This window comes from Opisthocomus hoazin, chromosome 11 (assembly GCF_030867145.1).
Source record: "Opisthocomus hoazin isolate bOpiHoa1 chromosome 11, bOpiHoa1.hap1, whole genome shotgun sequence".
In the NCBI taxonomy this organism is placed as follows: domain Eukaryota; kingdom Metazoa; phylum Chordata; class Aves; order Opisthocomiformes; family Opisthocomidae; genus Opisthocomus; species Opisthocomus hoazin.
In genome coordinates this window covers 2,555,396-2,566,195 of record NC_134424.1, presented here as the reverse complement: position 1 = coordinate 2,566,195, position 10,800 = coordinate 2,555,396, and the positions used below count along the sequence as shown (strand labels likewise).

The following is a 10,800-nucleotide window of genomic DNA, read 5'->3' as shown; positions in this document are numbered from 1 at the left end:
GCCCTGCTGGCCACGCTGCTCTTGATGCAGCCCAGGACACGGTTGGCTTTCTGGGCTGCCAGCGCACATTGCCGGCTCGTGTTGAGCTTCTCATCCACCAGCACCCCCAAGTCCTTCTCCTCAGGGCTGCTTTTGAGCCACTCTCCACCAAGCCCATACTTGTGTTTGGGATTATCGTGCAACTCTAAGAAATACCCTGCCGAAAAAAGGCAATTTAAAATCTAGCTTCCGACCAGGCTGCCCAGGGAGGTTGTGGAGTCTCCTTCTCTGGAGATATTCAAGACCCGCCTGGACAAGATCCTGTGCAGCCTACTGTAGGTGACCCTGCTTCGGCAGGGGGGTTGGACTAGATGACCCACAGAGGTCCCTTCCAACCCTTACTATTCTGTGATTCTGTGATTCTGTGACCACACAAAGCGCAGTGTGCTTTCTCTCAATGTGAACAAGGGGAGAACAAAAGTCTTGAATTTGTTTTGTAAATCTTTGCGACTGCCTCTCCTTGCCGTCGCGAACCTGCAGCCTTGAGATCTGCCAGCTGCACACCTTGGGTGTTTGCAGAGAATCGTCCCCCAGCATCGCCTTCCCCAGGGAAGGCACGGCGTACCGCCAACCGGCAGCTTCGTTCCGCCGGCCCTCGCGCAGGCGAGCCGGCTGCGAGCCATCCAACTAGCCGCTGTCTGCTGCGCTCTGCTCACCGCCGCAGCCGGGGCTGCTCGCCGGAGGCACAGCCAGCCCTCAGGACTGCGAATCTCAGCGACGCTCTCTCACTAGGAGCTTTTGGGGCTGAACTTGGGGAAATCTTGTCCTGAGCAGTAAACAAAGAAGAACTGTCCTGGAAAAAGAATTGATAATCATAACACATGACAATTTTGTTCTGCAAGTAATTAATTAGCCAGTCGTGAAAAAGAGCACTCTTCCAGAGATGGATACGACGGGGTAAATTTATTCCTAGTATACCCCTATTGCCTTCCGTGGAAATACATTAGGAGTGGATTTAGTCCAGCGTGGGTGTAGAACGCATCGCTACAACTTCATCCCTAAACCACACAGACAGATGTGAAGATTACTATGAGGGTTCCCTGCTTTAGAGTTCACAAATGAATTTCGTGTTTCTCTAAAAAAGGGCATAGCAGGATTACACAGAGAAAATTACACATTCTTATATTAAATTTTAGTTAGAAGCAGCTTCAAGATAAAATTAAATAGTAGTAGCAAATGTACTCTAATAAAACAACACTGATACTAAAAAAAGGGAATTACTCTCTTACTACTTTCACACCTATCAAATTTAGAGGAAGAAAAAAACCTACAGTACCACTGTGTGCATTATCAGGACAGTCAATGAGACATGAAACAAGGACGAACTCCATTTGCCTGGGCAAAAAGCCCAGTTTGGAAGTAATTGCTGTAGTGGTGTAGCAGCTGCAGATATAGCCAGATCAAATCCAAAGATCAAATGCTTATTTCATTTTGATAAAAGTCATTAAACCACAAATCAACTTACTTGGGAGTACAGTCAGGAAATAACTCTGTATATACCATCTGCACCTAACTCTCCCCTAATAAATTACAGCAGTGACAGCAGCTTTCTTATGTGAAATCCCCAAACTTATATTTCATTAAGTATCAACATTTCTCATTTAGATTTTATTTAACAGATAAGCCACCGCACCATGTTTAAAATCAGACCGGAGGATTTCTGAGCTGAGGGGGTGTGTTGGGACCGTCTGCCTCCCTTGACAGCTCAGGACCAGGCGTTCGAATGCACGTGAGGAACCCCTCTCCCTTTGAGTCTCCTGACGATGGGCACAGAGAAGGGAACGGCGTCGAGGGCTCACCTGCAAAATTCAGGGAGCACCAATGAAGCCCTGGAAGTGTGGCCTTCTGCAGGGACAAGAGAGCAAGAAAAAAACACAGAAGGTAGCAATTGCGTTGGAGCAATTTAATTATTGAAGTGCACTTTCTTCAACACGTTCACTTGGCAATTTAATCAGCCTTTGGAGAGCTTCTGGCCATCCGTCACAGGCTGCTCCAGCAGGCACAGCCTCTGCCCGCAGGTCGGTGCAACACCAGCCAACCCCACCCTGAGCATCCCTCGCGTGGGCAGGGATTTGCTGCGGTGGATACAGGGTGGGAAGGACGATTTCACAGCAAGAGGAAGCTTGCTACTTCTCTCTGCTTCGATGTGAAGATTCCAGAGACTTGATTCATTATATCATCCCAACACAGACCACGACGCTACCGTGCACGGTGGCTTCTCAAGGGGCCGATGCAGGCTGCGCTGTAGAGCCAGTACAAAGGTAACAGCCCTCCTCTACTTATTCAGGCTTGCCTAAACTCATATGGGCTTGTGAAGAAGAGTTTAGGACTATTTTATTACAGTCAAATTATAAGAGTCTCACCCTTTCTGAATAGCATTTTATCCTCCTCTTTATTTAATCAGGATTTAAGCAGACAATTTTTGTAATAACAAACATCCCTGCAGCTGCGCCAGAATCTGGCCCAGTTACCTATACCTACACGAAGTTCCAGCTTTCATGCTGTGATTATAGCAATCAATCTCAAACTCTCACTGCTTATTAACTTAATAGATTGATCTGGATGTCTGGACCTGCAATTCTAATACCACTAATGTTCATCAAAACTTTGAGAGATCAAAGATCAAATCTTCACCTTAATAAATCAATCAGGTTTTTAGACTAGGAATCAATTTGCTGATTTGCTTCTAATACACCTCCCACAAAAGGTAATTCGCTGTTACCTGTGCCCTTCAGAAAATCTCTGCATTACTGACTGATGGATTTAGAGCTAAAAAAATCATTGTTAAATTCCCGATTAATAAAAAGTTATCATGATAATGTTGGCCCAACTAATGGACAGATTATGAAATCTTCACATCAGTTCTTTTTTTCATGGTAGTTCTTTCTTGTATTTACTGGCTAAGGAAAAAAGGGCTCACCTACCAGTCCTGTGCTGAGCTCCGTCCATTCCCGGGATGGTGTCCATCCTCTGCAGAGTGCCCATAGAAAAGCTTCTTTTGGGTTGGTTGAGGAACAAATACTCATTTTTGGTAGTCCGCTGCTTTCCCACACACACTCTTTTAGTGAGTCTCCCTTCCACCTGTATTAATGATATGATTGGAAATTTTTGGCATGTAAGTGGGAATTACTTCTAATCCTCAAATTATTAGAATTCGTAGCATCCAGGAGTGATTTTTGAAGATAAAAAGAAAAGTTTTAAATGAGTTTTGAAATATTCTTCTGAAAACTAATATAATAGCATAACTATTGGATTTTTTTTAATAAAACCCCAGCAATCTGAATTAATATATTTATATTAATGGATTCTCTGTCTATGCTAAGCCTCGATATGTTCTTACTTCAAGCCAACTTTTTGAATATTAACCAGGAAGAAAGGGAGTTAGTCTACAATGCACAGTTATCAGGAGACCAAGGCAAAGTTAGTCTACCAAAGGTGATGATATTAGTAATGACATTTATGCTGCAGGAATTTAATTAGACTGAAAAAGAATTTGTAGTAAGGATGTCATAATAACTCAAGACAAAATGAAAATCAGTCCAAAGGCATTCAGACCCTAATTAGTTTGGAAGCAGCAGATTAAAGATAAACTTCGAAAAACTGGTGGAGTGACTGGCTATTAGGGGCCACTAGAATGTATAATGTCACGTTCGATTTTTCACTTTTTGATGCTTTTAGATAAGACCAAGTGCAAAGTATTTTAAAAAATACAGGAGCTGATTTCTTTTTAATTTCTTCAAAAGATCAAACGTTTTTGCTTTTAATAAAACCAATGACAGTCACAAGGCTTGGCTGTTGACACTGATTTTTTTTCCCTAAACATTATGAAATAATGAGCTGTACAACACCTTGGTTATATATGGAAAATGGCAACTCTGTGTGTAAAGACAACATTCAGTTTATGTGTACTGCCTTTTGAAAAAAAAAGGAAAAAAAAGGAAAAAAAAAGGTGTTTCTGATCACCCACAGCAAGTTACTTTCTTGGTGTTGGCTTGTTCTGTTCAAAACACGTGAAAGGAATAATGAAGCAGAACGTTCATAAAAGAACCAGGAGGATTTTCAAGCTCCGTTGATTGATCTGTAGGTGCTCCCATTTAAGTAAGAAGAAAAGGAGATCTATGCAAAACACCTTGCTGTCACCAGTCAATGGATTGTAAAGCCGTGGGACGCTGGTAGAGCTTTTCCAGCTGAGCCCTCGCGTCCCAGCCGGCCCCGGGGTGTCGATCCCCTCACGTCAGGGATGCCTGGCTGCTTCCCACCCCACGGATGCCAACTGCAAACTCACGCTCACTTTCAACTCTAAGCTCACAACGTAGTGCATTGACCGAGCGAAGACAGAAGCCAAACACCTAGGTCATGCAAAAGACCTCATTTTACACTCTTACCAAAGGAAGAGACCTGAAGGAGGACGTAAGTTCACCCAGACCGAAATCCTGGGGAGCTGCCATCTCTGAGCAGGAGGTTATCCGTCCAACATCTCCGGGACCCTCTATTGTAAATTCCCTCCATGACTTAGGTACCAAAGCAAGTCAAGTAAGTGGCCCATCCTTCACCTTCCAGTAGTATACCTTTAAAACAAAAAATATGGAAAAAATCCACAGAAAAGACAATAACTTACTGTCTGCCTGCTTTGGTGAGGGACCTTAACCCTGCATCCTGTGGGACGGCTTTAACGACCTGTTTTGATTTCACACAGCACATTTTCTTCTGGTTTATCCCAAGCGGAACAGACTCAGCAGAGTAGGGAAATTCAAAACTGGGAAGAAAATACGTTTAGTAGAAAAATCTAGGATTACATAGATTGAAAACATTCTAAGAGTAGTAGCAGAGGCTATTTTGAGCATGCTATTCAACTATATTCCTGCTTTAAACAATTTCTGCATCAAACCCTATCTAAAACAAGAACACAGTGAACAAAGCAAAACAGCAGCTCTCCCTAATTTGCACTCAAAGCAGTTAATTTGCTGGGTTGACTAATGGATTGCTTTTTATTGTAAAGTTCATGAAACCATATCAATATTCATTTCTCATCTAAAGAAATGCCCAACAGCCGTGCTAGATTCCTGCCTGCACACTGCATCCCTGCGAACGTTGACAGTGCCTCATTAGCATCAACACACTCTAGTTCAAATAAAAGCAAAGCTGCACTTGCCCAAGATTAAAAGTATGGCCTTGAACTGTCCATCTGCAAAAATTCCTCTCTCTCTTTGCCCTTTCTCAAGGACAGAGACATTCCCCCCATCTTTAGGACAGCTTAAAATGCTGCTCTCAGCCTTTCGGTGCTCGGTGCATATGGTGCTCCCCACGCCATCTCCCGCTGCAATCTTTCTGCCACTTCCCTCGCTGGCCTCGGGCTGTCTGTACAGGTGCTGCAGCAGACTGCTCCTTTACTGCTGATTTGTGCTGCCGTTATTCACTCCCTCTGCTCTTCTCCTTGGCTCGAGTCGTGCTGTTTTCCTCTATGCTGGATTGTTAAACCAAAGTATGAAGAGCATCCTTCCAAAAAATATCTGCAGTGCTAAATCAGTTAGGCTTTTCATTCGACCTTCCACAGGGTCAAAACAGGTTGAAGGTTTTTTCACCTGTATCTAAACATTTTTCATTCCGGGAAAGGAGTAAATTACATTACAGACATCAGCAGTATGAAAGAGTCTGCTGCTGTGAATTCTGGAGTACAATTCCCACAGCCGGTGAGGAGAGGGATTTTGCCTCGCCAGCGCGTAAGACAGACTACAGTTTCTTCAAACCTCGCTTTGTTTTGGTTTCTTTGTTAGAATCAAGAGAGATTTCTGAGTGAGGAGCTAAGCCGAAGCGCCAGTGGGTGATGCGTAGCTTGCAGGGAGGTCAGCGTTTATACCCGTCTCCTCCAGGTCATGTCTTCTCAGCAGCCTTGTGACACTGGCCCGGCAGTGGCCCAAGGGGTTCAGCTGTCCAGGAAGCTTGGAAGGATGGAGAAGACGACAAATCTTCCACCAGGAGTAGGCAGGGAAGAGGGCAGCCACGGCAGATGGCAGCGAAGAAGGAACATACAGTGGGTTGTGCTGGATGACGAGCTGTCAGTTAGCATTTCTGGAAAAAAAAAATAATTTTCCATATAATTACATCCATCCCTCATACGGTGTCTTTCGCCCTGCACTGAGAGTCCCTCCTCGTAACCTCTGGAGGACCAGAGGCACAGAAAGAGAGGCACCACAGCAGCCAGGAGCACCGGCCAGCTTCTGGCGAGAAGAACCAGCTTGTGCTGGGTGACAGCGGGGCTGGACGGCTGCCGGCTCCGTCGCTGGCTGGTTTGAGGGGGGCTCAGCCCTCTCCCCCCTGCCCTGCCATCTCCTTCACCACCACACATCACGCAGCCAACGCTGAGCACATCTTTGAAAGCCCAGGCCGCTCAGGTCTTGTACTTCAAACATCAAGGTCCAAGTCAGAGCAGAGAGTTGAGAGTTTACTCTCTTTAATGTCTTCTGCAAAATTAATTACTGGTCATTTGACAAAATTAATTGACCTTATAATAAGGTTTCTAAAAATCCAATTGCTGTAATTCTTTAAATTACTTTCTGTACAGAGTATCAAGTTCTCTCCTGCCTGCCTTACACCTCCCATAATGCTCTACTCGGTGAGTATAAAGCAAGGAAGAATTTAATCTCTAATATATAATTGGCATACACTTATTTCCCTAGGGAACTGACCCGATCTAGAGCACTGGCTATTTATAACACATTCAGAAATACACTGCGAGGCAAAAGGGTAGAAAAGCTGTTAAGAAAGTCTGTATTTGTTGATGAAACTAGAAAAAATTAATATAGCTGTGGATTCTCATACCAATACCTTCACAGTTTGCTGCAGATTTTAAACTGTTACTAAAACTGTGTGTTACCCACGGCGAAGGCAGCTCCCCGCAATGGGCACAGCCATGCCGCACCGTCAGAGCAAACCACCCCGTCCAACCTCGAACGTCTTCTCTCTTTGGCTTGGGAGATTTGAGGTCATGGCTCGGGACCAGTTCCCTCTCAAGTGAGATGGCCTCATCCGCACTGCAGACCTGCTGGGACCTGCCAGGCAATCCCACAGCAGCATGGCGACGTTGGGCCAACATAGCTGAGATGATACCAGCAATGTTCCACAGCTCATTGGAGCTATGAGACAGCATGATGGTGAGAATGCACATTGCATCTGTGACAGCAGCCCCGCAGAGCTGCCTCTTGGAGGGAACTAGCTGGCTCACCTCGAAACAGCTTCCAGCACGGCCAGCCAGACGGTGAAGACCAGGAGCAAACAACGGAGTGAAGTTATCTGGCAACGCAGATGGGCCCTGAGTCATTTCTTGGATCTGGCCTTCAAACACAGCGTGACAGTCAGCGCTGCAGTCAGGTTTTGCAGGAGCTTCACGAGGAGCTGACAGCGGAGGAGTGTGCCAGATATCCTCTCGCCTTCGAACCGTGCCTTTTCCCATGGCTTAGTCTTGCCCGTCGCTGCAGTTGCTGTCAGCCGGCCACATGGCACTGCGCTGCAGCTCCGGAGACAACACTGGTTATTTTGGTGGGGTGAGGGCACTGCGGAGTTTTTATTCAAAAAAATCTAGAATAGTTGAGGAAAGCTCGCTTTAAGCTGACTCTACTGGATAATCTTTCTGAATAACATCTGCGTTTGGCTTCAGGCAGAGGAAAGGTTCAAAATTTCCAATCATTAATTCTCATGAATACAGATATTCAAGCACTCCTCGCAAGCCCAGAGCATCACTTGCTAATGGAGCTGCTTCCCACTGCCACACTCAAAGCTGGCAATGGCAACCTTTGCCCATGGCAGTGCATCAGGGCATCCTGGAGTCGGTGGGTGAGCAAATCACGGGACGTGCTTAGGGCCTGCAGGGGCTCCTGCAGCCAGGAGGGAAGAGACGTCGTTTCAAAAGGAACTAAAATTCTTCCATTCTCTCCTTGTTTTTCTGGAGAGCTACGAGCATTTGTCCCTTCTCGTTCCCCTTGCTAACTTTTATCATCAGAGAAAACGACCGAAGAATGACACGGGAACAGAGAGACAGCTTCCTTGCGCCAGCAAAGAGAGACTCAAAGTCTCTGCACCGACTTCTCATGATGAAATACTGATAGAAAATACTATAACACAAGAACAAGTTTAAAATCACTCAGTCCTTTATATACAAATCTTTTTTGTTCAACTGTAGCCTGGTGCTACCAGACAGCTTTTCCAACTTACATAAGACTGACTTTTCAAAAAACCCAAACACATCTTGCAAGAAATTTCAAAATAACTTAGTTTTCTCAGTCTGCAAATTTTTATTTTCCCATTTGTCATTTTCAGCAGTACATTGTGAAACAAAGGGTATGAGAAATTGTTTTTATATTCTGAAGACATTATAACTTTTCAATCTTCTGTTCTTTTTCCTTGGGCAAAAAGGAAAAGGAAATAAAATAAATTGGAAGAAGAATTTTCTTGCACCAGAATTACCCAAAACCATGACTGATGTTTTTCTAACAGGAAAATTTGAAGAAATTAAAAGGTTTTCATGAAACATTCATTGAAACAATATGCTGACAAAATAGTTCTTCAGCCAAAACATTTCACTTGGTCTACTACACATGGTACATGTACGTTCAAAGACCTTGTTTCTTGTGTACCAGAAAGCCAGAGGGTTTCAGCTCACTTTCAGCTGCTTTTTTCAGAATAAACTCTACACAACCCTTGAGATCTCTGCAATTGCTTTACGGGGCTACATAAACTCTCTGCTTCTCTCAGATGTGCTGAACGGACTTGTACCCTGACCGTGGGGTCATGGTGGAGCTCCAGTCTGCAGCTATCCAGCCCAGCCTCTGGCCTGCAGAGCCTTCTCGGCTGCAGGACGATGGGCACAACCGCGCTACTGCACCTCCTAGCTCAGCCTCCAAGTAACCACGAGACGTCCCTCCGTGACCAGAAATCCCATTTGTACCCAGCCAAGGCTCCTGTCCTCTACACCACTACTGCAGAAGACCAGGACTTCCAAACACCTTGCTGGTGCAGACGTTTTATTCCACCACTCAACATCTACTGGTTTGTTGAATTCTGAAACCGTTGCATGCTGATGATTAGTAGAACTTGCTGTAACTGTATAATGACCGTGGTGAAAGAAATCAAGTGGCATCCCAGGAGCCATCAAGTAATTATTTGGTATCTAATTAATGACACAATTTATTTGTTGACCTCCAAGTCAAACCATGCGGAGTTCTAATTAATTGATAAGAAGCTGAAGTTTTGTTTGGTCAGCTTTGCCACAGAAGTGCGACACACATTATCTCCAGCACGTTGTGTAGAGTTCAGTGACTCAGATCAAGAGGAACCAGATCACCAAATGCTGCTAAGATGAACTTGGCAAGATTATGTGAGTAAAATATCATCACCTGAAGCCATGCCACCTTGCTGGGATAACATCCAATCTCTCATGTCAAGCTACATAAACCGGGGTAATGAGTGAGGAGCACCTAGATGGCCCAGGCAGGGGCACTCATTAGTCAGCATGTAGCACGCTGTCATCTTGGTCAGAGGCACGCTGATTTCTAGCCAGGAAGGGACAACTTACCGTTGCACGACTGCCTGCTGGATAAGCGACAAAACCCAAAGGACAGCTAAAATAATTACTGGTCCTGTTGTGGCAGTTTCTCACACACCCGTTTTCATGGTGTGAATATAGCTCAGAGACTTGAGAGTGCTTTGGGGCTCTTCAGGAATAAAAGAAACCATATACCATCCTCTAAGCTGTTTCTGGAGAAAAAAAGCTGAGCGTACGTTGCAACCACACCATGCAACCTACAATCAAAAGGAGAGAAGGGGTGGGCAAAGTGGAAGACATCTCCTTCCCATATAGAACCTACTTCTTTCCTCGAGCTCTCTCTTTCTCAGTTGCACCTTTTATTGACAGATGCAAAGCAAGACTAATGAACTATTGATAACCCTGGCACAAAGCATTATTAGACAACGCAATTTCATTTTGTGGGCATTGATTTATATGTCACAACCACAGTACAAACGAAAATGGTAGTTTAGCTAGATGAACTTGAATGCTGAACAGGTGGCCATCCTGTGCATTCCTAATGCCTGGCCCAAATGCACATATGGATACATTTATGTGTACCTCTCATATATTTACATACTATACACTATATATATGTATATATACTTATATACTTATATACTATATACTTCTAGACATACTTGCAGATTTTCTAGATAGTTAATGGTATTTAGAGAGAAACCTAAAGCAACCCGAACATTAAACCAGGGCTGCTCTTTCGAAGGGTGTGAATCTTGACATCATACTGAATAGTTTTAATTTGAACCAGTGACTCCCCAAACACACACAAAAAAAGAGATGTCCAGGCACAGAGAGAATCCACAAGTGAAAATACGCGAGAAGAAGGGACCCGTCTTAGAACACCCTCAGCAGCCTGTAAGTATGAAAACTGCTGGCCTGAGAAAGAGAGCAGGCTAAAAGGGAAGGATGGGTTTTGCCGCTTCCCTGCAGACACATGACCACAGACCTGTCCACCGTCAGCCCGCAGCGACGTCCAGAAGCCCCGTCCACGGCCTCTTGCAGAGCTGGAGCGAGCCTGGAGGCAGCGAAGCTGCTGATGAGCACCTGTGGGGAAACGAGCTCTGCCTGATCCCGAGCACCGGGTGGACACGGCACCCGAATTTTAATTCTCATCTTCTGTGGTATTCATCTGACATTTAATTTGATGGCAACTGCTGTGCTCAGGACTGTCTTCGCCCAGA

At 44.8% G+C, this 10,800-nt stretch overlaps 1 long non-coding RNA gene across 1 annotated transcript; it reads right to left on the bottom strand.

Annotated features, from left to right (window-relative positions):
• Positions 1-1,736: 1,736 nt before the first annotated feature.
• On the bottom strand, positions 1,737-4,597 carry LOC142362714 (uncharacterized). Its single transcript, XR_012765243.1, has 3 exons — positions 4,425-4,597; positions 2,964-3,120; positions 1,737-1,838 (listed from the first exon to the last, which is right to left on the bottom strand). It is a non-coding gene; the product is annotated as an uncharacterized LOC142362714 (long non-coding RNA).
• Between the last annotated feature and the right edge of the window lie 6,203 nt (positions 4,598-10,800).